The sequence below is a fragment of the Strix uralensis genome, chromosome 5 (assembly GCF_047716275.1).
Source record: "Strix uralensis isolate ZFMK-TIS-50842 chromosome 5, bStrUra1, whole genome shotgun sequence".
Taxonomy (NCBI): Eukaryota; Metazoa; Chordata; class Aves; order Strigiformes; family Strigidae; genus Strix; species Strix uralensis.
In genome coordinates, this window is record NC_133976.1 from 10903419 (window position 1) to 10930502 (window position 27084).

The following is a 27084-nucleotide window of genomic DNA, read 5'->3' on the forward strand; positions in this document are numbered from 1 at the left end:
GTCCTGAGAGCTGGGCAGAACCTGGCTTAGACACAGCAGAGACAAGAAGGAACATGTATGCATTGCATGTAGAATGCCCTGTATAGTGTGAAAGCACAAAGGAGATAACAAGAAGGTATAAAGAGCACTCACAGCCCCTGCAGGAACAGGGACAGAAGCAGAAGAGGGAGAGCAGGAATTGCTCCAGCACTGTTTCTCTGGGTAAGGATGCTGCACCTGGGCAGTGCCACTGCGTATCTGCAGCAGGTCCTCCACCTCCTCTGGTAGAGAAAGAGGACTCCTCTTTTATTTGCCATTCGCCATTCGCCACATTTTGCTGCTGCAGCTCAGCAGTCATCTCTGATGTGTTATCTTTTGCTATGTAACTAGGTTAAGTCTATTCAGAATTTTAAACAGGTTTGTGGCTGTGTGGGCGTGTGTGTGTGTGTTTTCTTGTCCAGCCTCCCTACATAGTAAGATGATTGGTACTGCAGCCCAGTAAAGTTGGATGCAATAATTCTTTCTACCCATTTCAGATGTACAAACAGCAACAGCTTCATGGATAATTAGTTTCTTTACTGACAGCAGCAGGTAGGGTTTTTTTCTCTCTCTCTACCTTTGTACCCACATAGCTCTATGTAGTATACAGCACTTAACAAGCACTTCATGAGCCATTTATGCTTTCAAGTGGTTATTTTTCTTCTGAAAGAACAAGTTTCATATTTTGCTGATCCACTTGGAGACCTCCTCAGTGGCTTTATAGAAGTTTTCCTTTGAGCTATTGCTTTGTTCTTACAACACAATGATACTCAAAAGTTTTTTAATCAAAAACATGTTGTGGAATTTCTAATAACATTCAATCTCATCAAGGCTTCTGGAGCATCTAGAGATACAGACCTAAGCAACTTTCTGAAGAAAGCTGAACTAAATGTTAAATGATGTGATACTAAGCTTGGAAATTAATCTATTGATGTCTCCAGCTGGTCATTAACCAGTTCCATAGAGAAGATTTTTACATCTCTAACATGAAATGAGTGAATCAGGTAAACAAAACCAGGACTAATGTATTGAAATGTGAGTATTATAAACATCCAGCTTTCATTGGGAAAAACACTTATGAGATATGTGTAAGACCAGACTGTTAAGTTATATTTTTGGCATTTCAAACTATACCAGCTATCACTTTACAGAGGTTTTTATCACCTTAGAAGATTTGATAGTGTTAAACATAACCTGTATATGGTTGAATTCTTCTGGCTGTACTGTTCAAAGTTAAGCAAGGACTTACGTTCACACTAGTGGCATTTTTCTACAAGATCTCTGTTTGCCTGGCCATAGTGTAATCATTCTTTCAGAAAATAGTGTCAGACATAAGCAGGAAGGGTCCTGTTGGTTTTGGTGAAAACTGGAAAAGGAAATGTGGGACCAACAAAGCTATGGCAATTGATAAGTGAATTTGTCACCTAATGGGATTATAATTGCCTATAGATCAAAGAGCTCGAGCAATATAAATCTTTTAAACCTGCCAAATTTCTCAATTAAGATTTACTTTTCTCCCAGAAGGAAAGAACAAAGTAATTTAGCAAATACAAGTTGTAAACGGCTTAACTGTTCTAAGACATAAAGTGGGATAAGAAGGTGGTACACCGGGAAATTATGTGGGGAATAAAAGGATACAAGGATCTCCTGGTGTGTTTAATGAGCTCAGCCTACAGAAGCAATAATATATATGACCCTCCAATAGTTTTGTGTCTGTACATCTCTCCCTCTATTCTGAAATATGTTCTTAATTATTTTTTTAATGAGACAATGTAATTTAATGATTCCTGTTTCAGACATAGCAACCTTTTCTGCACATGGTTTTGCTAGGAACTGTAATCATGAGATTCTCTAGACTTTCCTAGGCTGTTTTTGTCCATGTACTGCGATGCATACACTAGATGGCACTCAATGCTTATTACTCAATGAGATGCATACACTAGATGGCACTCAATGCTTATTACTCAATGAGTCTAAACCCTGTCCAGAAAAGAAATTACAGCGTTCAGTGAAACAGTTACTGAGCTTCCTGTTACCTTGAACTTGAATTGTTGAAATTGCTAAAGACAGTAATAGAAATTGATAACTTTCTACTTATGCCTGTAGCAGAATGAAATGTTGAGAAGGCCTTGTGCACCTCCAGTTAACATGCAATGTACTTACTGCAGCAAATTAGATAAGAGTGGCCATCCTTCTCAGATATTCCGAGTGCCCTTTAAATATTTTATTGAGAATGCTCTTCGTGTTATACAACTGCACCTATTGATTCTTTGACTTTTATTGTTTTGGAGATCACTGTTTCAGAAGAGCTTATAAGATGTTAAGTTCTAATCACTTTGGTGAATGTTAGGAATGAAAAGTCAAATAATAATAAGAAATAATACTAAGAAAAATGAAAAATCTAAACATATATTGAAATATATGGAGCCCAGAACTCTCACTGAAATTCAAGGAACAAAAACATAAATAAAGCTTCTACCAGATGGGAAAAATGGAAAACCAAAGGAACTATGAAGAAAACATTTTCAAGGAATGTTTCATTATTAAGGATTTAACCAGAAAGGGGAAGGCTGAGCTCCAAAGCAGCCTTCGGTGCAGAAGTCCCCAGACTGTGATGTTCTTTGATAACAATATTATTTATGTTCTGGGAAAGTAATGTTAGCTTTCTAGATTACAGTTTTCTCACATACAGAGTAAAAATGAAGATGCTTCTTTTTCTTGTCTTTAGAGCTTTGACATCTCTCTAAAAACCAGTAGATAAGCTTTAACATGTATTCATTTCACTGTAAGATTTTACCTTTGTTTGATTACAATCAGGCTGATTAGGACACTATTTATGATAAAGCAGGAATACACAGAGTTAATGGGAACATTTCTTGTGTTCCTTTTTGCCATTTCCTCTTGGATTATGTGTTTCTCCTTTCATACATAATCACGTTCTTTTCTAATCACAGTAAACCTGAAGTTGCAGCCAAGTCCAGTTCCTATTATCTCCCAAACTATGATAAAGTCACACTAGGAGCAAATCTCTATGATATTTTTGAAGAATAATGAAAAGTCACATAAGAACAACAAAATTATCCACCTAAAATACCAAGCAGCTGTGGCACTGGCAAGGTTTTAGAAGCTGGTATCACATCAGAGCACTGTTTTTGGCTCCTCTGTCCTTCAGATAACCACTGTGTCTCTGGTACCCAGAGTTTTGGGTGCTCTCTTTAATCACCATCAGTTGTCACAAGCCACTACATCCTATGTGCCTGCTAAGACTCCAGTCAGTCAAGTCAGAGACAATGAAGTTTGAACCTTTTCACAGCAAACTCTGGGGTAGGATCAAAGACATCATCTAGTCTGTGGTACACAGTTGTGAGAATACTGTGAAGCATTTTGAAAGGAAACTGCAAAACCACAATTCAAGGTATCAATTCCTTTTTAAGAATGTCTTTGATTGCACTAAGATTCCCACTACTGCAGACCTGATATTGTTACTGACTTCAAAAAATCTGGAAGCTTAGAACTCCCAAGATCTGTAACACAGAAAGAATATGCAGTGATCCTAATGTCATTCATCAATATCTTATATATAGATATGCTGATCCATGATCTTGCTTCAGTGATATTCTCAGTGAGCCTAGAGGAAAGGTATTACAATTGCCACAGTTGAAATCAGAAGTTCAGGCAAGCATTTTAGAGGCAGAACTAAGCACAAGCTTACTTGAGGCTAACAGCTTGAAAATTTCTACACAAAAACTGGATGAAAAACCCTGAGGAAAGATTGGCTAACACAGAGTACATATAAACAAACAACAGATGTGCAGAGACTTATTACTGGTTTCATCTTGATACATGTGGGAATGTTACTCCCTGAACTAGTGATGGAAAGACATTTCAGGGACGGAAAGACTAAAATCCCTTCACAAACAGGTAAATCCCAGTAAGAGACTTCAGTTGCAGTAGGTGATCTAGATCATTGGTACTCCTTGACTGAAAGAGGAACAGAGGGCGAGAGAAAAGTTTTAGATGATGAGCCAGAAGTGACTCTTCATTGGAGCTCATAAAGTGAATAGTTCAACAATGTGTCCATGAGTTATTTTCATGGACACTTTAGCAGTAAGAAGGACAGATATTGTGCTCTTTCTTCCTTTATTACTGGCCCACACAGAAGAGGATTACTGAAGATACTACTCAAACACTGGTTTTATGTTGAGGAAACTCCTGATTGCACAAATTCCAGTAAAAATCACAGCCCCAAACATTATACCCACTACTTATTTCTCTTTGTGGTGTACGTTCTCAATGTGGCTGGAACACTTTTGTAGAACAGTCACTAACACATAGACTGAGTAGCTATTTCAGGTTTTTTGATGTTCAGACAATGAAGAAAGGAAGTTATGGAGTTTTCAGGTAGATTTAAGTTGAAGTAATTGTGTTTAAATACTAAATCTATCCCATTGAAGGCTTATGTTTAGAGGAGAGAGCTTGGGTAAGGTGACCCAGTACACAAAGGCTGTTGCTGTAGGTCTTAAATCCTACCTGCCCCCACCTCGAGGGTAACAATAAATTTGACAAATGTCACAGTGATCTGGTGAAAGCATGACAGAAAAATGTTCACCTTGTCCCTGGAACTTCACAGTATAGAGTCTTAAAAATTAATTATGTGTAGCAAACATCTGCTTTATTTCAAATAATTTTAGAATGTAATTCTATTGAAGAATAAATTCAATGCATAACCTCAAATTGGTTTATTTGGGTTTTGATTACTTGCTGAATTGATGAATGCTTCTCATCAGGCTTTCATGAAATGTTTCTAAAAGTGTGATTTGGTTCATTTTTGAACCTAAGATGTTCTGAAAATTTTACTACATCAGCCAGTGGGGATCCTATTGGGAATCTTCATCTGACATCTCATCAGTTAGCTATCACAAGTTTGGTGTCATAGATTTTTCTTTAGTTAACATTTTTTATTTTCAGTAATAGTATACCAAGGTGGTAGAGGAAAATTTTGGCCTTTTATTATGAAAAAAAGAGAGCTTTTCCCAGTAGGATAAGTGTTCTTTATCTAAACCAAACATCCCATGGCAAATCAAAATGTCTTTTACAAGAGAGTCTCCAGTTTTTCATTATTAAGGAATAAGTGTAAATACAGGACTCTGTCTCTACATATAGAATGTTTCTGGACAGAGTTATTACAGAGTTCTAACTTCACTGTATTTTACTAATGCTTGCCTCTTAAAGCTTTTTTTTTTTACTCTGTCTTGTGGACTGAAAACTCTTTACCTCACTATTATTTTGTGATGCTCTTTCTGTAGGCAATAGGAGAGTTTCATTTTCATTTCTCCGCTCTGTTAACTTGTACTACATGTATATATGTTGTGAGGTCTCAGTATATCATCTATGTGGACAGCAATAATATACCATCTTGGAAACAGTGGGAACATAACCCTTACATTATTTTTTTTCCTTGTCAACAAACAACATAATTATGTTCCAGTGAGTGAAATCAGGTTTTTTCTACAAAGTTCATAATCTCACAAGAATAATTCACACTGAATAGTTTACAAACTCTCTAGTTTTCATTCTACACACGGTAAAAATTAATTCCAGAGACAGTAAATTTGGTTCAGCTTGCTACTACTTGCTATTAGAAAATAGCAGAGATTTCCAACAACTTTCATCATAATTAAAAAACTATAATTTAATACCTTCTGTTACATTAGAGTCATATAATATCCACTCCATTTAGTTAATTTAGATTATCTCTAGGCTTTTAATGCTAACTTCCATTTATAACGGGCAGTTGTGTACTAAAGACCATCATTAATTTCCTACCCAGAGTATCTTAACATATGTGCAGAGTTAATCAATAGGCCATTTAGGTGACCACAAATTGCAAGTCCTGCAGATATAGTCACCTCAGAGTAAGAGTGTGATATATGCAGCAAAATTTTAGAGAAATAGTGCATTAGAAGCAATCAATATAAGAACAATTTCTCATTCTTTTTGCAGTAAGATCATAACTTCTCCCTATGCTACTGTATGTCAGAAAAATACCTAGTCATAATGACAAACTTTTCATTAAGTTGTTCTTATGCCTAATTACATTCAATATTATTTTTAATCTGAATTTGTATTATTCCATCATCTTGCCTCTGAGTCATCTGCAAATCTGAAATGAAAAATATCAGGCCACCTTTCTTAGTTACCTGCATTATACACTGCTTCATGAAAATTTATCTATCTGGTACCCCATATAATCCATGTGCAGGTGGTGGAGAGAAATAGGTGCCTGTAAAAAAATCTATGGGTGGGATTCCAGTTCATCCAGTTTAGACATTTTACTCAACTGATGGATTAGAGTAGTGGTTAAATGTCTGCCCCTTTTCCTAAATACAGGGAATCAACAGGACAAGGCAGACACTTTGACTGACCTGGAGTCTGATTTCCTTGCTGAAGGAACATAGCATTATGGTGGTGAGTTTTAGCATACAAGCGTTATGGAGCCACAAGAAGAACAGGAAAATGAGATCCTAGGGTTAACACTGACATTGACACTTTTGGCTGAGTGGGTGAGGCTTTTGGTCTCTGCTCCCAAGATCTCTGTTGGCTTTTTTAACCTGATGAAGATAAGCAAACTCATTTCAATGAGCCACGTTCAAAGCATTTTACCTTCTTTAAGAGATTGACTTAACCACAAGTGTTTGAATCAGGCTCTTAGTCACCAATTTTCCAACTGGTCTTATATTTCCCTCATGCATGCATGCAGTTACTCCATTTCACAGGTCTGAAGACTATTCTGTCCACGGGCAAGTGAACTAAGGTGGATTTTATCTGACTATCCACCTGTTTCATACTCAGAAATGAAAACTCCTGTGTCCTGAATTCAGACACATCTGAACTAATATGAGCAACTAAAATTCAGCACCTGAAACTTTCTGGAGACCCCTATCTAATATGGGAACCTCAAAAGTTAAGAAACCCTAGAGAGCAGACCTCCTAGATGGTGGTCTAGGTTGGATACTTCAGGATTTAGCACTCTCGAACCTAAGCCACAATTTAGCTGGGAACTAAGGAGATTAAGGGTTTATTTATTTAATACAGTTAATGGTAACCTTTTTTTTTTTTATAAATTCAGTAATTTAAAAGAAAGGAGAAATGAGGATGTGAAAAAGTAAATGTCAAGTACCAGTGGGGGCTGGTGGCTGCCCTGGGTGTGAGGCCAGGAGCAGTGGGTCCTCCCTGGGGTGACAAGCCCTGAAGAGACCTAACAAATATCCAAGGCAGTCATAAACACTAGATGAGTGAGCACAGTCACCAAAGCCTGTGTAGGTACATAGGGGATGAAGCTGCAGTCTACCAGAAAATAGCAAAAACACCTTCTATGACTCCATAAGAACAAGGAAAAAGAAACATCTGACTCAAGTTGTTCTGAATCATGACAGATAAGCACCAAAACCTGTCACAGGACACAAGAAATGCCTACACTAAATCTCTGGGCTCTTTGAAAAGAAGAAAATGGATTAAATCTTTCATTTTTTTTCCTATGAGTCATTGTGAAATTATTTTTCTTTTTACCAGTGTTTCACATTTAGCATACTTTTTCCTTCTTTAAGTACTTTGCTAATACTTGCCCATTTAGCAAAATGTTTTACAACCTCTGACCTTCTGGAAAGACTGCTGAAGGTAATTAAGAAAAAAACAGGTCTATTATTAGTAGGCTTAAATTTATTGGAGAACAAAAAAGGAAAATAATGCTATTAAGGTGCTCAAATGAGAAGGTTTTCCTAAAAGCAGTGACTGATATGTTAAGAGGGGCTTACAACACAGACAAGTCTTTAAAAAAATGCTTACATCATGCCAAATCCTTAAGTTCACAGTTAGGCCTCATTGATACACAGGTGTGATAATTTCATAGAAATTAATTTATCTGAGTTAGCATGTTCATTTTCACCTAACATCCATCTCTATGACTGCACCTCTTGTTACCATATTTGTGTGAAAAAATTAGATCTTATAAGCTTATTTGTTCCAGGAAAACAATTCTCAAGGTCTGAAGTACTTTAACTGTATCAACATGCCTACTTGATGGATTTTTTGCAGGAGAAGAGGTCTTTATTCATTTCCTTGTCTTTGCAAACACTGAATGCCTACTAGCTTCTAAAGAAATCCATGAAATATTGGCTGTTTACCACCTTTAGAAAATAAGGCTAGAGTTTTAGTTAATTTGCTTAATTTTGTATTTCAAAATCAGGTTACATTTATGTGTAACAAAGGTTTATGCCATTCAGCATAGTTCTAAGCTTCTTTTTAATTAGTGCCATATTTTACTTTAAACAATTTTTCATTTTTTAAAATCTTCTAATTTAACAAATATTCATATTCAGCACAAGTCCAATACAAATGGCAAGATACTAAAATATTACCTTTCACAAAACAAAGCAGTTGCTGCTGTTCCCTTAAAGTTATTATTGCATTCAATCATATTTATGAAGATACAGTACTCTTATGAAATATAATACAAACAAAGAGGCAGTTAGCAACAAAGCAAAATAGCTCATTATATGCTTAGCATGACAGTTTCATTACTGCCCTACACAAATTTCACAGTTGTAATAAGATATGTAGTAAATGTAAGTTATTTTGAGACTAAAAGCACAGCAGGCCTAAGTTCTGTGTAGCTCTGCAATTTTTATTTTTTATGAATCATAATACCTTAACTTGAAATTTAAGTTGAAATAATGCTAAAATGAAAGCAAGGAATTGTGGGACTCTAGTTCATCTAATTTAGGCATCCTAAATGCCCGATTCTTAAGATTAGAATTAAGCCTCTGAAATAAATTGTGGAGAGAGAGGAAGGTATTTTTGAAGGCTGTAAAAAGAGATCTGGTCTGTTTAAGTTTGGATATTTAAGTGAGGTAAACTGGCTTCTACCATAACCAGTCACGCAATATAAACAGGGATGTTACTGCCATGCAGCTGACAATGGCCTGTTTTATGTAATCACCATGTTTTTAGAAAAACAGGAAGAGTCAATTGGTCCATTTAAGGCAAACCATCCTCACCCAAAAAATGAAAAATGTATATTAGATTTTTATATGAGGTCTGTATGTGAGGTTGGCACTTAGGTATCTCAAAAAATAGAGAATCCATAATCTTTCCATGCAAACCTTTCCAGTGCTTAATTGTCTGATTACTAAGATGTGCTGTTTTCTACATAAGGTTACAGAATCACAGAATCACAGAATCATCTAGGTTGGAAGGGACCTTGAAGATCATCTAGTCCAACTGTTAACCTAGCACTGACAGATCCCAACTACACCATATCCCCAAGCGCCATGTCAACCCGCCTCTTGAACACCTCCATGGGTGGGGACTCCACCACCTCCCTGGACAGCCCATTCCAACGCCTAACAACCTGTTCTGTAAAGAAATGCTTCCTAATATCCAGTCTAAACCTTCCCTGGTGCAACTTGAGGCCATTCCCTCTTGTCCTATCACTTATTACTTGGTTAAAGAGGCTCATCCCCAGCTCTCTGCAACCTCCTTTCAGGTAGCTGTAGAGGGCGATGAGGTGTCCCCTCAGCATTATAACCTTAACAAAACATAAATCTATTACATTTTTCTTTATCCATAATATATATATTCTGTGTTGGGACTGAACAGGAAGTGCATGCTCCTGATTATGGAGATTATAGATATTATTTATCTGTTTTAAATTGTGGTGAAGCTTTCTGAATGAACAATTCATTTCTTTCTGCTGGGAACTATGGTTACTAGTATATTTTCAGAGTTCCAGTACATCTAGCTACAAAGCCAGTGGCTTCAAGACTCCAGTTATATAGTAAATTAAACAAGATAAAAATGTTTCCTGCTATGCAGTGTTAAATTTTTAGGTTAACCACTGATGTGGTATTGGTCCTTGCCATGTAAAACTCTCTGAAATATCCTCTGGCATGTTTCAGGAGTTAGTCTGGACAAAAGATACATGCAAGATGAGGCAGTTACAATGTGACCACCTTTTTGGAGAGCCAGGTTATGGAAGTGACTGATACCATGCCAGATGGCTTACATGTCAGAGAATTACCCTGTGCAATTTCAGTTTCTCTGCCTGCTATTTGTTACCTTTTGCTTTTCTTGGAAAGCTGGGAGTATTTTAAAAGCTTAACCCAGATGTCAGTGCCCTGGAGTTGGACTCCTTGGAAATAAATTCATACTCTCACCAGTTTCTTTTTTTTTTTTTTTTATAAAGTTGATTAAAATCACATACTTTTCTTGCACCATAGGCCTTTCATTAAAAAATGGGGTATTATTTCATTATTTGACATATATATATATATATATATATATATCAAGACTGATATCCATTCCTGAGAGAAAGGAGGAAGCCCTATGAACATCCAGCTGTATAGTGAAGTAGATTATTTTTCAAGGTATAAATTTATGAAAAAGCTTTGACAGTGGGGATTTTGTTCTCTTCTGTGGGGCTGTTTTAGTAGCTATAACTTGTATTAAAATTATAGGTAAAAAATAACTAATGTTTCATTATGGATGATTAACCTGCCATAAATACACAAAAAAAACAGACAAGTTTTTTCACAGAAATAAATGTGATTTGAAGTGAAGAAGTTTCTAAAAGAGAACTTGCAGCTTTGGGAAGAAAACTTTTGTTCCCATTACACTACAATACCCCTTATGATTTCTAAGTATCAAACCAATGGGACTCTCTCTGCTGAATTATCCTTCTTTTCTCATTAAGTTTGATTTTTAATAGATTTTTTTCCCCTGTTCTTTCATTGCGGGAATTATTTAGAGTTGTACATTGCTTGCAGAAAAAGATTCATTTCCCTTAGGAATACAAACCCACCAAAACAGAAAAGTATACAAGCTATTCACAAGCACTTGTGAATTGAAGCCACTAAACATTTGACTATGTGGTACTCATTGCGATTCCAGCATCATGTAGGATGATGATAAGCTTTAAATCTCTCAAACCCAGCAACAATAATTTCTCAAATTTAAGATCTACCTCTGAGAATCAATCCATTGATTTGCAGCACATCTGAGTTTGGTGTTGCCAAACAAACTAGATTGCTACTAGTACCACTATCAACTACTTTAAAGTTAGGTATATCTGTAACAGAAGTGTAGACCTATTCCCAGTTTTCCACAGCAATGCTAATTATTTTCAGGTACTTTAGGGACCGGGGACACAAAGAATAGTTGCTTATTAAAAAACAAGCCACTTCTGAATAATAAATGTAACTAATCTCTTGCCCATGGTAATGAATATCTAATCAGGTACATTCATCCCTTTCTACTCTACTATATTTCCCTTTAAAGTGAAACACAATACTGTTCTTTAGAGACCTAAAGAGGAAGTTTCCATCAGTAGTTCAGTATAAACTATATACTTATTATGACTAAATACAGAACACTTCTGAAAGTGTTCACAGCTTCAAACACACCTGCAACATAACTCCATTGACTGCAGGGAACTCAGTATACATTGGGGATGAATTTGGTCCTAGGAGTTTAAAGCTTGAAGGAAAATCCAAGGGAACCAAGGGAAATCAAGAATATTCAATGAATTTCTGATGCATATGTATTTTTTTATTGAATTGTTTCCTCCAGGGTTTATTATGGATGCATAATTTTTTGTTACAAAAAGGTGTTCAAGATTTATTTTTTTTAAAGACAAAGAAAAGCCATACCATGAAGGATTATAAAATTATCATATATATTAATTTGCTGTTGAGACAGAGATTTCAAGTAAGTTTATAAGATGGTTAAGTAGTAGTTATCTCTATGCACTTAATTTGAAATATTTTAGGCTTCAGTGATTATGAGTGCCTCAGCTCTAAGATGTTCTTTCACATTCACATACATCTCACATCTCTCCTCTCAGGCTTGTATTCTTGAGGGATGTTATGAGATAACAGCAACCCATCAACATGTCCCACTAGTGGCAGCCAAAAATCTGCTCCTGACAGTTGCCATGACCAACAAATGAATCTCAAACTTAGGTCAGCCACTTTTTTACCAGCTACACCATATACAATGACATCACACAGAAGACAACAGAGAAAATGACCAAGCTGTGGTCCTTTCATAAAAAGCCCATTACAAAGAACTGTCTTAAATTTTAATTTTCTGTTCCAAATAAATGTTCAGTTCTCCTGTACAGACACTTCAATACATAAGTATGGAAATAAAACAACAAAGAAAGGAAATATCTGACTCACAAATCTGACTTGCTGCATGGATTTAAAAGTGCCAGCTATTAAATATGTGTCCTTAAGATAGAGCATCATTAGCATCCAATACTGAGAATGCTGTTAGCACCAGGTGTTATTCAGTATAACATTATTCATCATACCTAAGATTTTCCCACTAACTTGTAATGACCCTATATAATTAATAACCCTATCTAAGCAGACTGAGTTTTCAATTAAGGCTAAAACAATGCTTGATAGTCATTGATCCAATAAGGTATTCAGTCAAACACACATTGTAACCTTCGTGGTCTTTGGGGAGTATTCTCTCAAAACTGAAGTTACTCAGAAGAATGGGGCCAGATTTTGGTAGTGACCACTAGGTGCTGAGATAATATAAATATAATATAAATATTCCAATTAACCATATCAGTTAGATTAACTAAGGGGAGGCTGGGCTGCATATAGTTAAAATTGATCTTTGCAACTGGTTGACTAGATTGTTGATTAATCTACATAATAAGTGTAGAAAAGAAACAGCTTCTTCACGTGCCAATACTTTATTAGTTATCACAGATAAACAGATGTTATAAATCCTGTGCAGACTTCTAGGGTTGGCATTGTCATCAACCAGTCTCACCCCTTTCACAGACAGCATGTGCTCATCTCTGCATTCATAAGTAAAATGTATGAGCTAGCCTAGTATCTCTGCTAAAAATGAGCGACAAAATAAGTATTATTTCTTTAACGTATCTTGATAGATACATTATACAGAAGCATACCAGAAAGGATTTTGTGATTTTACTAATATATTTATATTACATGCCCATTTTGCTATAGATTTATATCTGGCATTTTTATAGAATAACAGCATAGCAGGAAAACATCAGGAAAAAACTCATTATAAGTGACTGAGGTTAAATTGTGAATATTACGGCATTTGTTCTATGTCTCAAGAAATGTTTAGAAAGGTAAAGCATCCTGTATAACATGAATAAGGTCTTGAAATAAAGGATTTTAGCCAGATCCCATAGACAAACCTCCTGTAGGAAAGACAAACTGAAAACGTTGCAAATTAAAGATGAATGGTGTACATCTTCTATTTATGTGAATTTTTAAATCACTTGTACAGTCCAGTTCAGTTATTTTCAGTCTACATTTTCTTCCATTTAATTTTATTGAGCAGCCATGTTTTTGCTTTAATGTTTACACTCCTCAAATGTTGGTACAAGAATTTTAAACCATTCATAACCCTAATACAACCTAAGATAACAATGAGGGCTGCTACTACGCTAAACTTCATGAACCTGATTCACATCATTGAATTAAATGGGAACTCCCCATGCCACAGAAATTTGACTAAGTCCATGTAGCATGTATATTATTCTAACAGAAAATAGGACAAAAAAATATGACTGATGGACAAGAGATGGTAAATTCTGTGTAAGATAAGACACATAGAATTTGATGTCCATCCTGGAGAATCAATATGGATACCACTTTGCTGACAAAGCCATTTCCATTGCATACAAGAAATAAAAGGAATAGAAATGGCCCTCAGTTGTATACTGAAAAATATAGTGTAATAATTACAAAGCCATTATACCATAAATCTGTGCATACCTCTGTTAGATCAGTTCCTGAAACTTAATGTTTTGCCACTTTTACCTACCCTAATAATTTTCAGTCCTCTCTAGGAAGAGTATGAATTCTAATTAAACACTTAGAAGAAACAGCATATAAATCATTGAGTTAATCCCCCTTGATAATGCATGTGCCGAAAAAGTTAATATTTCTTTTCCATTCATACACACAAAAAAATGATTTTTTTTTCCATTAAAACTGAAATAGCAGATGTGAGGTGTTTTTATTAAAATTGATGGCAAGCAATATGTTTTTAAAAGCTTGCAAGGTATGAATAAAACATCCCCATGAGACTAAGCTGTGATGCTAGTTTACTAGTGATTGTTAGTGATTAAGATTTTATTTTCTCCATTATATTAGAAGGTGAGAAAGAAAATAACAGCACTAACACAACAGCTCAGGCCTCATTACAGCATTCTTTGTTCATGAAACCTACTGAATGTCATTGACAGTTATAAATATCCAGTACCAAGCGTAAAATCAGAAAGGGAAAAATCTTAACTTTCAAATGATCTGAAGAATACAATAGAAGAAACAGTTCATTTACCTTTTTTTTTTTTGTTGTGTTCATGTTCAATATTAACCATTCTCATTTGACAGACACCAAATCCCCTCATCAAAAGAAAAACTTAGACACATATTTACACTGGGGTATATGAATATATTTGTATCAAAATCTATCATAGAATCACAGGATTCAGGTTGGAAGGTACCTTCAAAGATCATGTGTTCCAAACTTTCTTGGTAAAAGGACCATCTAGAAAGAGTCATCAAAGGCATAGACACCCAAAACAAGTTATTTTAACCCACTGAAAATCAGGAACTATTAGTACTATTATAATTAACTTTCAAACAGATTTTAAATCTGTCTACGTGTGTTTGTTATTTCTGCTTTGTATCTCATAAGTAACTTTGATGTACTGTTTCCAATATATTTCTCCATAAAGGAATTCTTCACAGCACACATGAAAAGGTGATACAGGCTCCACAGATTCTGTAACAAAAAAAAAAAAAAAAACCCAAAACTGTATTTGTTTTTATGTATTACAGAACCCATGAGATCTGTGATACAATATCCTGTAGAAAATATTAAAGCCTCAAATGCAGTGCAAGACCTTCATTGAAGATTTGGAAAGAATTTTCTCTCCTTAATTTGCTGTCACTACAAATTATTAATAGAAACCCTTGGTACCATACCAGATTTCTTTTAGCATTGTATGTCTATGAATTGTCACACATGTAAATATGATAGGATGTTACAATTAATATTCAAATCTAAATGTCATAGTGCAATGAAACAAGGCAGTGAGACCAAAGCTTTTTCCTCACCATTTCTTATACTCTTTCCCTAAGCACCAGCTGCTGGCAGCATCTTGAGACAGGATAGTGGGCTTGATGGACCAGTTGTCTGACAGAATATGGCAGTTCTTATGTTCTTAAAGTCTTATAGCTGTGCTTGGCTTTTTTCAATCAGTTAAACTTTAAAGTGCAAAAAAAAAAAAAAAAAAAAAAGATATGGAGAAGTTAAGTGAAACATAGCTTACAGGGAGTCAAGAAAAAAGTAGAATGCATATGCCCCATGCAACTGCATGGTCTGTGACAGCTATGAGAAAGTAGTGTCACTGTAACAGTCCATGAAGTGATACATGATACAGAGGAGGCTTCCTGACTCCAGAAAATAGTTCTGTCCTTTGGTGTATCCACCTGTAAAAGCAATGAGGGGCACGCATACAATATATACCTCCTTCTGGATGTGACAGATCTTTCATGAAGTACAGTTTGAACACTGTGAGATCCATTGTTCTTGGATTCCTTTCCTACATCTTCCACTTTTTACCTATCCAAACTATCAGTAATGAAATGCTCTCTTTCTGCTCACAGTTATATCAAAGTGTTTCCTTTTGTCTTTGTGCTTGCTGCACTTAATGTTGCACCCAATTGCAGTGCCTGTGTAGGATGACACTTCTGGGCATGATGCTACTGGGGAAGTGATATTTCAGAACATGCTATTCAATTTCTCAAGGCAGTATTTTGGGAGACAGAAGGTAAAACCCATATATAAAGAAATGTACTTTCTTGTCAGTTAAACTTCCCACAATAATTCATTTTGAATTTACAAAGAAATGAGATAAATAAAATCAGGTTATAAAAACACAAGTGAGGAAAAACATACAGAAAAATACTAGATGAAAATCTATGCAGAACCCTCTACTCGATTAAAATAAATAGAGTTCCAGAAAATATCAGTTTTACCAACATTACATAGGGACTTGAAAGTCTAATTTGGATTTCAGTACATTTGGATACAGGTCGTACATGCATAAAACAAAAGACTGAAACTACAGAAAATTTAGGGCTACACTAAAAAGGATTAAAGTTTTGAAACAACCCTCAAAACCTTTCCTGGTTCTGCCATACTTATGTTTTGACCAAAATATTCAGTACTAACTAAATTTCAATTTCCTCCCATTTCAAGATGGGGAAAACTACCTCTGCCTGCTTTTAACTAAGTTTAACCACCAGGATATTGTCTGTTCTGGATGTGGTCCCCTAAGCAGAAGGCTCTAGATGTACTTAAGCAGTACCACATTGCTTTGAACACTGCTAAGACTTAAGCATGTGAAGAAGCAGAGCTCTGCTTTCTATCCAAAGATATGGCAGACATGGTAGAAAATCAAGTATAAAATCTAAGCATTTACAAGACTACATGGAATATAAACACCTCAATTCTACTTCATTCTTATGTAAAGTTTTTTTTATTTCAGGGTATTAAGATCAAGATGACAGAGTTGGTTAGTGGCAGAGTTATGAAAGAACTCCAGATTCCTGATCTCCACTCAATTAACTGTCCACTGAAACATATGGCATCTTCTTCATAAGAGTATTCATATCAGGGGGCATCAGACCTTCCAGAGGCAGAACTTTCTGGCACTTCAGCAAGATGCTCCACACCTCACACTTTGATTAGCAGATCAGCATACAGAAACATAAATTGAACATAAAATACATGCCAGCTCGTTCTTTCCTACCTAGAAAGATGTCCTAATAAATTGCACATATTTGAAATGAAGGTTTAACAAAATGAAGTATAAAATATAAACAGAGATGTATTCAGATCCCCATGTTTGTGGCAAATTGAATCCTTTCTGCTTTATTCCATAATGGCCATAAAAATACTTTCAAGAATCTTTAGAAGCATATTTCAAATTATTCCCTTAAGCCTACTCAGATCTGCCGTATGATGAATGTGGGAGGTTGAGTGAGAGTAGCTTATATGCCAAGGAGCGGGAAAAAAAAAAGAATTACAAAGGACAGATTTAATAATAGGAAAGAGGGTGTTAGTTAATTTACACATTCTTATAGTTTCTTTTCTTTATGTATAGTGGCCCCATTTTTACTTCCTTACACCCTAGCCAAGTGGACATTATCAGAATGAAAAGCGCCTACTGGTTATAATTTATATTGTCTTTTGTATCTTTTGATGTCTATGTCTTTAAATGTTACAGAGTCAACAAAAGTCACTCGGTTACAGAGTCAACAAAAGCAGTTTATCAATCACAGTATTTTTAAGATGTTTGTCACCTCAGTTTCACAACTGGATAAATTCAATAACTTTAGTGTAAAACATCATTACCTAGCTTAATTTTGCTACCTGTAACATGCAAGTTCTGTATTCCTCTAATTACCTTAAATTTTCAAGGAACAATAAAATATTTCCATGGTTAATATATTTTTTTAAAAGAGTGCTTGTCTTCACTGAATACTTGTATTTACAGAATTATTTCAAATTAAGATGAAGTACAGATTTTCACAAACCCTGTCACAGTTCTTCAAAAAGCACTTAAAGCACAAGCATAATTTTTTAAAACAAGTAACTAAAAATTACTGAGCAATTGTGCTCAAGAGTTTATATTGGCATAGCTTGACTGGTTACAACACATCTGTCTTGGAACACCGCAGCTGCCTATCAGGACAGTTATCTTCTAGGAAAAGATCAAGCCTTCTGAAAACCAGTACACCAAGGGTATCTATCACATGCAGGTAATAAGCCAGCATGACAGTAGTAAACAACGTGACATCTGAGGGATGTTATATCAGTCATCTTAAAATCCAGCTTCATTGACTGCTGTCCAACGGGGATAACATACAGACTTTTTCATACCACTGAGCATTAATTAGCTGCTACCGGTCTTCTTTGTGCTATCAGTTATAAATATTAATATAATTGTATGTTTTATTCATTTTTCTAAATGACAACCTTAGGATTCTTCCCATTTTACATGGTGATATGTCACACCTAAATGTGCTAAATGAAATGAAAAAAGTCAAAGTAAAATGATTTCTACATTTATCATGAAGGTAAAAGGAGTCACATGTTACTGTCACTGAACTGATAAGTGCGCTTAATCTTCTGAGAGATAAGATTCCTGCTGTTTAACAGCTACACTCTCTTTACATCCCTTTGTTCATCACATAAAGACCAGGTTACCCTTTTGATTCTCAATGCAATTACTCTCCAGTCCTGATTTTCCCAATATTGTCTCAACTCTGTGTAGTCCTCTTTAGTTCAGGGACATGACAGATTGCATACGGGTTGCATGTGCCTTCCTTTACTGTGAGACACTCACACATAGTGGTCCATCTCACAGTTTAAATCAGGAACCAAGCGACTAATACGCTCTCATTTTTCTTTAATATAGTAATCCCTACTCACAAAAATAATATGTCTGACATCTGTTTTTCACTCCTAGGACTGAATTCTTCTAATCAACATCAGGGATCAAGAGGTTAGATATCTCTAGTTAGCCTACTTGCCAATGGCTACCTACACAGACAATATGTTCCTTGCCAATGACAGGTCATTGGCTTGTCCTAAAAAGCTTTCTTTGGGTGAGACAGGTCATCCACTCCAGAGGATATTCTCTTCAGCAATTGTTAAAAAAGTTTCAAGTAACAAGCTGAGCTTTAACCACATAAATCTTAAATGCTTAAGATGGGGAGAAATTGATTCCATTCAAGTTGTCTGAATGTACATTTCTGTAAAAGAAGGTGGCACTGGAGAACTGAGATTTAATTTCTGCTTCAGCTGTGCTCATGAGTCACAGGTGTCCCTGAGCAAATCAATCCCTCTTATTTTAGCTCATATTTTGTCTTGAAGACAAATCTGTTTAAAGATTTAGGCTTAACTCAGCACAGAAATCAGCAGCTCCCTCTATAGGAGAATTTAACTGCAGAAGAACAAGAAACAGGCAACACTTAAAAAAAAAAAAAAAAAAAAAAAAAAAAGAAGAGGTACATGTCTCCATAGTTAGGAAGAAGAGCACTCAGCAATAGGAAAAGCATATGTTTTCTTGTAGAAAAGGCTAGTAGCCGTCAGAATAGGCTGCTGTCTGTAAGCATCTAGTAAAGAGATATTAACCAGGAGACAGCTAGCCATGGCCACTAATACAAGGGTGGGCCAGAAGCAGGATTCAGAAGGGGTAAATCCAGGTCAAAAAGGAGAATGTTTTGGTGTTATAATACGTTAAGTGTCTAAGCCAAAGCCAAAAGCCAGACTAAGGTATGAAATTTGAAGAGTCTTTCCAACAATGTATTCCTAAACCAAATAGCATCGATCAAAGCCAGGAAAGCACTATGCTAAGCATCCAGAAATGAAACACAGGAGGGAATCTGCAGCCAGCTACATGTGATCTCAGATGTGTTGCTTGTGAAAGAAACTCTCACTAGGTAATTCAAATTTCTTCCAAGCTAGATTTAGCTGAAGAGCTGGGTTGAAAGGAAGCCAGTTACAACCAAGATGCTAGATGTAGATTTTATCTACGTCTACTTTACTCCATGATGTTGACCATCAAGGCAATGATCCTGTCTCAGTAAATACTCCTGAGCTACTTAGTAGGATGTCCTGTCTTGGTAAGCCAAAAACATCATCCATAATTCCAAGATGAACTACTCTCCTGAAGGGAAGGGTAGCAAATGCAATATTTTGGATGTGCTTAGATAAGACAACAAAACAGTTTGATGAAGAATGGTAAGAATCACTTTTTCTTGAAGATTCTCCAAGAATCTAGATGCTTTATTCTTCTGAGATGAGAACATTATATGGGACATGGTAACTCAGTGGAAATTTTCTCTGAGATGTGTTTCTAACAAAACATAAAATATTTCACGTGTCTTAAACTACAGGATAATATCTCCAGACAAGGTGGTTGTACTTCAGTTAAATCTCTAATGGAAAATAAAGACTTCAACTTTAAAATCTCATAAACAAGAGAAGGAGAAATTACTCCAGCAAATCAGTTTTTAAGATTCTGTGTGCTGCAGTAGAGAAAGAAAGGTAGGGAGAACTGTGGGCAGCTGCTCATAATATCACATTCAGACAACAGTGTAATTCTCCTACTCACACACTGACTAAACTTGAAGAAGTCAATGGCATTACTCACATAATTACTCACCTCTATATGACTAAGACTATGTAAATCTATCCTAGACAATGAGAAGCAATAGTATAATTCTACTTGTGCTTCACACATTTTTGATGAAATATCATCCCTTTTTCCTGGGGAAATCTCTCCCTCACTAAAACAACTTTATAATCTGGTACCCATCAAAAGTATAAAGGCCACAGACAGGTTAAGATACCAAGAAGACCACTCATCCTGGCATGTTTTTCATGCCATCCCACCACTCTCACCCCACTTCTCCTCTCAACCTACCTGAGCTCTTTGCTGCTACAAAGGGCAACACTTATGCTTACAGTGTTTCTACTTTACTGTCAACACTCAATCCCTAGCCAGGGAGTATTGATAATGACAAGGAGTCAGTGGACTGCTGAGATGAATTCAAGGAGGAGACAGAAATATCATTTTGTTATAGATCCAGAACAGTTCTCAGCCTCAATTTTCAATGAAAAAAGCAACACAAAAAAAAGTGTCCCATTCTGAGATATATGTAGATATATAAAAACCATCTTCATTCCCAAAACCTTCTGCATTAAAGACTGAAGCAAAGTGCTCAGGCTTATGTTAGGGTCTATAGAAAGAAGATAGATTTACTAAATATCTTATTTTAGGTAATATTTGATAGGATCAGCTGGAAACTTGGCAGCATTTTTGCAGAGAGATGGATACCCTTTTGAGATGCACTGTTAAAGAGTAAGAAGCAGTTTATGCTGCCTTTCTTTACTAGGTTCCCTGTGGAGCAAAAATTGGCACAAGAAAGACACATTGCTCTGATCATTTTAGTTGAAGCATGTAATGCAGCGGTGGACACCTAAACCCAAACATCACTCTCATCAGCTCTTCTTCCACTACTCTTTCCCCCAAAACATACACAGCATATGGAATGGAGAGAACTTAAGACCTAACTATAAACCTCTGTCAGCTACAGGGTGGATTTCAGCACTTTTTATGGGTCAGAGCATATCCAGGCACCTCTGTGAGGTGCTATTGGTAATGGAAAAGCTTAGGTTCAGTCTGCCCGGGAGTCCCTTCAAATATAAATGATGGTAAGAGGGCTTTCCCAGAGCCAAGCTCTTTATTCCTATCTCTTGGCAACTGACATAGAATTTCCTTGAATAAATGACTAATCAAATTTGTACACAGAAACTCCTGTTTGGCAAAACATTTTGTAAAGACCAGACATATCTAGATGTCATAGAAAATGTTACCATAATCACAAGCAGTTTTGGTTAATGCCATGAGTAGTGTCAGAACCCCAGGATTTATAAGTGATAACACACATGCTCACGAGTATTTAGCTTCCTCTCTTTTCCTGTGTTCCTCCTTAACTCCACACATTTCTCATGCCCCTTAAACTCTAAGGCACACTACCTATTCCTTGATGCCAGTCTCTCTGCTTGCCAAACCAAAAATGAATGTTTGATGCATTCCCTGGATATTGCAGCCACCCGGGTACTGTGGGCTACCCTGGCTTCTGTGTATGAGCACACAAAAGTCAGCTCTTAATAGTTGCATTTATATTGTATTATACTGTATATTGAATAATATGCATCCACATGTGCACTATCCTCTCTTTCACATTAGGATTTGTTCAGAAGATGGTCTAGCTGCAGGCTGAGAACTAGGAACAAAGCAACTGGAAACTTATTTACAGGAAAAGTCTTGTTAATATGAAAGAAAACAAGAATAGGAATTTCTCTTCCCTGATCATCTCAATTCTGAGAGAACTGGAAAAAACACAGAAAAATACCAAACAAATTCTGAAGAAGTTTGTTGACATGGAATTGGAAAATTGTCATTTGTTCTTTCTTAAAACAACTAGAGCTGTTCCTGCCAATATAATAAACCCTGGAACATGACTGGTACAAAAAACAAGATTCCAGAATGCTTTACACAGGAGTTGAAACTATGTATAACATCAATATTAATGTGTAAACTCTTTTTAATGTGTAAACTCTTACACAACAAGAGCTGTTCCTGCCAATATAATAAACCCTGGAACATGACTTGTACAAAAACCAAGTATTCCAAAATGATTTACATAGGAGTTGAAACTATGAATAACATCAATATTAAAGTGTAAACTCTTACTTCGCCCTGTTATTCTTTTCCTTATAGATAAGCCATCAAACAACATTCCAACAAATTGTAGAGTAAAACAAATTTGTTCAATAATGAAATAGCAAATAGAGGATATGGAAGAAGAAACTTTTCTCCCAAAAGCCAAAGCATACATGTTTGGGGGATTAGAACTGCTATTTACATATAAACATTGCAACAAGCCTTTGCAATCAGTAAATCTTATGTTTGAGACTATTGTAGTGAAAAAGTCTGTGTGATTATGGTCCACAGTTATACATGTGGCTTAAGAGAAATAACCAAAGAAGAAAAGGCATTATCTAACTGTTGACTTGCTGCCTTGATTACTATATCCATGTGACACGTTTGCTCCTTTTATAAATTGTTGGTGAACATCATGAAATGTAAAGTACTAACAGAGCATGCAAATTAAAGTGTAAACAGTGCAAGTGACCTTAGTTATATCCACTAATTAATAAAAGCCATAAAATTGAGCACTATCCATAAGCTAGAAAAATAAGGAGCCCCATGTTTTTCTTAAGACACCTAACACTCAATTGAATTAATTCATATCCAATTCATCATATCACTATGAGCTACAGACCTGAAGCAAAGTCAATGGGAGTTTTTCAAGACTAAGTTCTACCTGGAATGTTGATGGGATCTACATCATATCAGTTTGGGTTTTTAAGGGAAGGTTAAGACAATAATCTACTGAGATATCTTGTTGATATTCCCTTGGAAAAGAGGCAAGATAAAGCAAGATCCTGAGTTTTTTGTCCTCTGTCTGTGATCCTGTCAGAAGAACTCAAGAGGTGGATGATATCAGTGTCATCTTTTTGATATCCTAAGATTTCCCAGCACTATGTCTATGATTGTTTCTCCAAAACCACTCTTTAATGTGATATAGATGTAGATATAGAGACAAATACAGACACTGGTTTTGGTTGTTTATAACTTAGTTACCCATTAAGTACTCATTCTAAAATTTTTTATACTTTGAGTCTACCAGAGTAAGTCTTGGAGTGAATATTTCTGCAAAAACAGTCCAGCCTTTCTGCAGGTGAGGAAAGATGTTGGTTTTCTTCAGACCAAGAAACATGCAAATCCTTGAGAGTTCATGTACCTCCAACACCTGGGAAAGAAACAAAACACTTGACAGAGAATTTCTCCTTGCCTCAGAATTGTTTTAGCATCCTGTGAGATTTTACCTAAATGTGAGTATCTGAAGATCTCTTCCTGTGCAGTTTTGCAGAATGTCACCTCCACACTGAACCTGTTCCATCACAGGACAGTCAAAAATTCCTCAGACAGTCAGGAACTGTTCCTCCCCATCACTGCCCATCCCAACTCCCACAAGGAATAATCTGATAGTGCAGGAACTCAGAGAAAGGAGGTTGTCTGGGGATTACAACACCCCCAACGGGGTTGGTTATGTGTCACAAGTCATATGCAAAAGGGCATAGAGAAGGTTGCACAACTAATGTTAATGTCAGCATTTGAGTATATAGCCATAATGGTATATAACCATAACATAATTGTATGTAATTTCATAAAAATCAGAAATGAAAAAAACATCTAATTTCTCTTTTTCAGCTCAGGCTGTTCCCATTGTATATTTGTGCTTGTTTCAGTCTTGTTCTAGAAGAATGAATCTTCAGCTACTTCTCCTAGGAAACACTGTCATAAACTAAGAAACCTTGTTTTAAGTAGAGTGGTTTTTTTTCTCCTTAATGTCTGTATTCATTTTTATTTTTTCCCTTTTTCATCCCTGTGGTGGATTGACCCTGACTGGACATCAGGTGCCCACCAAAGCCGCTCTATCCCTCCCCTCAACTGGATAGGGGAGGTAAAATATAACGAAAGGTTCATGGGTTGAGATAAGGGCAGGGACATCACTCAGCAATTACCATCACTGGCACAACAGACTCAACTTGAGGAAATTAGTTTAGTTTATTACTAATCAAATCAGAATAGGATAATGAGAAGTAAAGCCAAATCTTAAAAACACCTTTCTCCCCATCTGTACCTTTTTTCTGGGCTCAACTTCACTCCCAATTTCTCTTACCTCCTCACCAGCAGTGCAGGGGGATGAGGAATGAGGGTTGCAGTTAGTTTCTCAAGCATTGTTTCTGCCACTCCTTCCTCCTCAGAGGGAGGACTCCTCACACTCCTCCCCTGCTCCAGCATGGGGTCCCTCCCACAGCAGACAGTTCTCCATGAAATTCTCCAATATGGGTCCTTCCCACGGGCTGCAGCTCTTCATGAACTGCTCCAGTGTGGGTCCTTCCCACGGGGTGCAGCCCTTCAGGAGCAGACTGCTCCAGCGTGGGTCCCCCACGGGGTCACAAGTCCTGCCAGAAAACCTGCTTCAGCGTGGGCTCCTCTCTCCACAGGGCCACAGGTCCTGCCAGGAGCCTGCTCCAACATGGGCTTCCCATGGTGTGTCCCAATTCAATGTTAGGGGAAGTTTCAGTATGATCCGAAGAGTGAGATTAAGACATAAAGAAGGTCAAATTCCATACACCCAAAAGTTTTTATTATTAAAAGTGAAGAGTGGTAACAATAGGACAGAATGGAAGGAAAAGACAGAAATCAAGCAAACAACTAGAATAGAGTTGCAAGAATAGTCACCACCATGGATCCAGCAATGTCCCATTGGTCCTCAGTCTTCAGTTCTTCGGTAGTGGGTGCACACAGAGCAAAGTTCTCATTCGCCTTTTAAGCTTGTTTCAGCAGCTAATTAGCATGCTAGACAAGGAGGGGCAGGTATTCCGCAAACTCATTTCCATGAGAGATGAGGAAAAAGGCGAGGCACGGGTTCTGCGCATGAATTGAGGGGGATATGGGGTGCACCACTCCCTGTCCAATTGAGTCAGTGGTCGTGCTCGCCCTGCCCACCTTTGTTTTTTACTCTGTTCCCACAGATTTTTGCCAACTTCATGTTTCTTGAGCAATCCAGATTCTGGGGCAGAAATTATCACCTCTTATCAGTTCTTGTCACCTCTTCAATGGCAAAGGGACAAAGTCATTAGCAAGGCCTGCATGGTGTCTGGTGTACACAATAGAGCCACATAGTATCAGGTTTAGACAACAGAGCCAGTGATTAGAGGTACTTGTGCTTGAGGGGAAACATTTTGTTTCACTCAGTCCACGTTTACCCCCTTTGAGGCTTATCTAAGGAGTTTGTCAATACAACTGTAAGGGAGTGGGAGGGTGCATCCTTTGATACACTCTGGCTTCCTTGGGTGACATCCCTTAGACTAATTACAAAGGCCACAGACTGATTACAAAGGCTGGTCCTTGATGAATGTTCAAGGCATTACTTACACCACCACATGACTCAGAGCACACACACAAGCAAGCTTTGAGACAATCATTTGACATTTCAGTCTCTCACACGGGGTCACAGCCTCCTTCGAGCACCCACCTGCTCTGGCATGGGGTCCTCCCCGGGCTGCAGGTGGAGATCTGCTCCCCCGTTACCCTCCCTGGGTGCAGGGCACAGCTGCCTCACCATGGGCTGCACCACGGACTGCAGGGGAATCTCTGCTCTGGCACCTGGAGCACCTCCTGCCCCTCCAGCTTCACTGACCTGGGTGTCTGCTGAGTTGTTTCTCTCACATATTCTCACTCCTCTCTCTGGCTGCAATTGCTGGTATGCAACAATTGTCCCCGCTTCTTAAATATGTTATCCCAGAGGTGCTACCACCATTACTGATGGGCTCGATCTTGGCCAGCGGTGAGTCTGTCTTGGAGCCAGCTGGCATTCACTCATTCAGACGCAGGGGAAGCTTCTAGCAGCTTCTCACAGAAGCCACCCTTTTAGCTCCCCCACTACCAAAACCTTGCCACACAAGCCCAATACAATCCCTATGAATGCAGATACAGTGAAATTTTCTTTTCCTTTCCCCTTGCAGAGCACCTGAGCCAGAGTAACCATAGAGATTCTGTTAGGGTGGGTGCAATGTAAAATCAAAAGCAATGACTCCTGCATGAGGAACACCCAGGGATGATGTTCCATGGGAGTTTCTGTTTGTGGGGACAAAGCAGGAGAGAACTGCAGGACAGATCATTGTATAAAATCACAGCTCGTGCACCCTTCCAGTGTGGGTGGACCACAGTGGCCCATTAGCTGATAGATGTAGTGCAGATTACAGTCTGATAGCCACCAAGCACAACAGCTGTCAAGCCTAATGCAGCCAGCAAACTACTGCTAGAAAACAGACACCTTGCACAGTGGATTCCCCAGCTCTCAAACCAGTTCCTCTTGGTTCATCTTTGTGGTACTCCAAATAATGATATAGAATCTTTCATGCCTGATCATTTTATTAAATTCTGTGTTTCAAGATTGACCAGACCTTTCTGTGTTTCACTAGGTCTTATTTATGTTTTCTTCCAAGGCAAAAATGTATTGTAGAGCTGGTTTATTTGCAAGGCAATGTTTAACAAAACAGTATGAGATGTATCTGATTAAAAACCCAGCCAACAATAAAGTGATTATCTTTCAGCACAGTGTGTGGTGCCATATGGTGACTGAGCAAGTGGGAAGAACTGATGCTTAATATGCAGCTCCAGTGATTTACGGTTACTGACTTCCTGTAGAAAATGACTGCTTCTTTCATAAAAACCTAATTAGTTTAAAAAGTACATGTTTGCAGAGAAAATTTATATTGCCA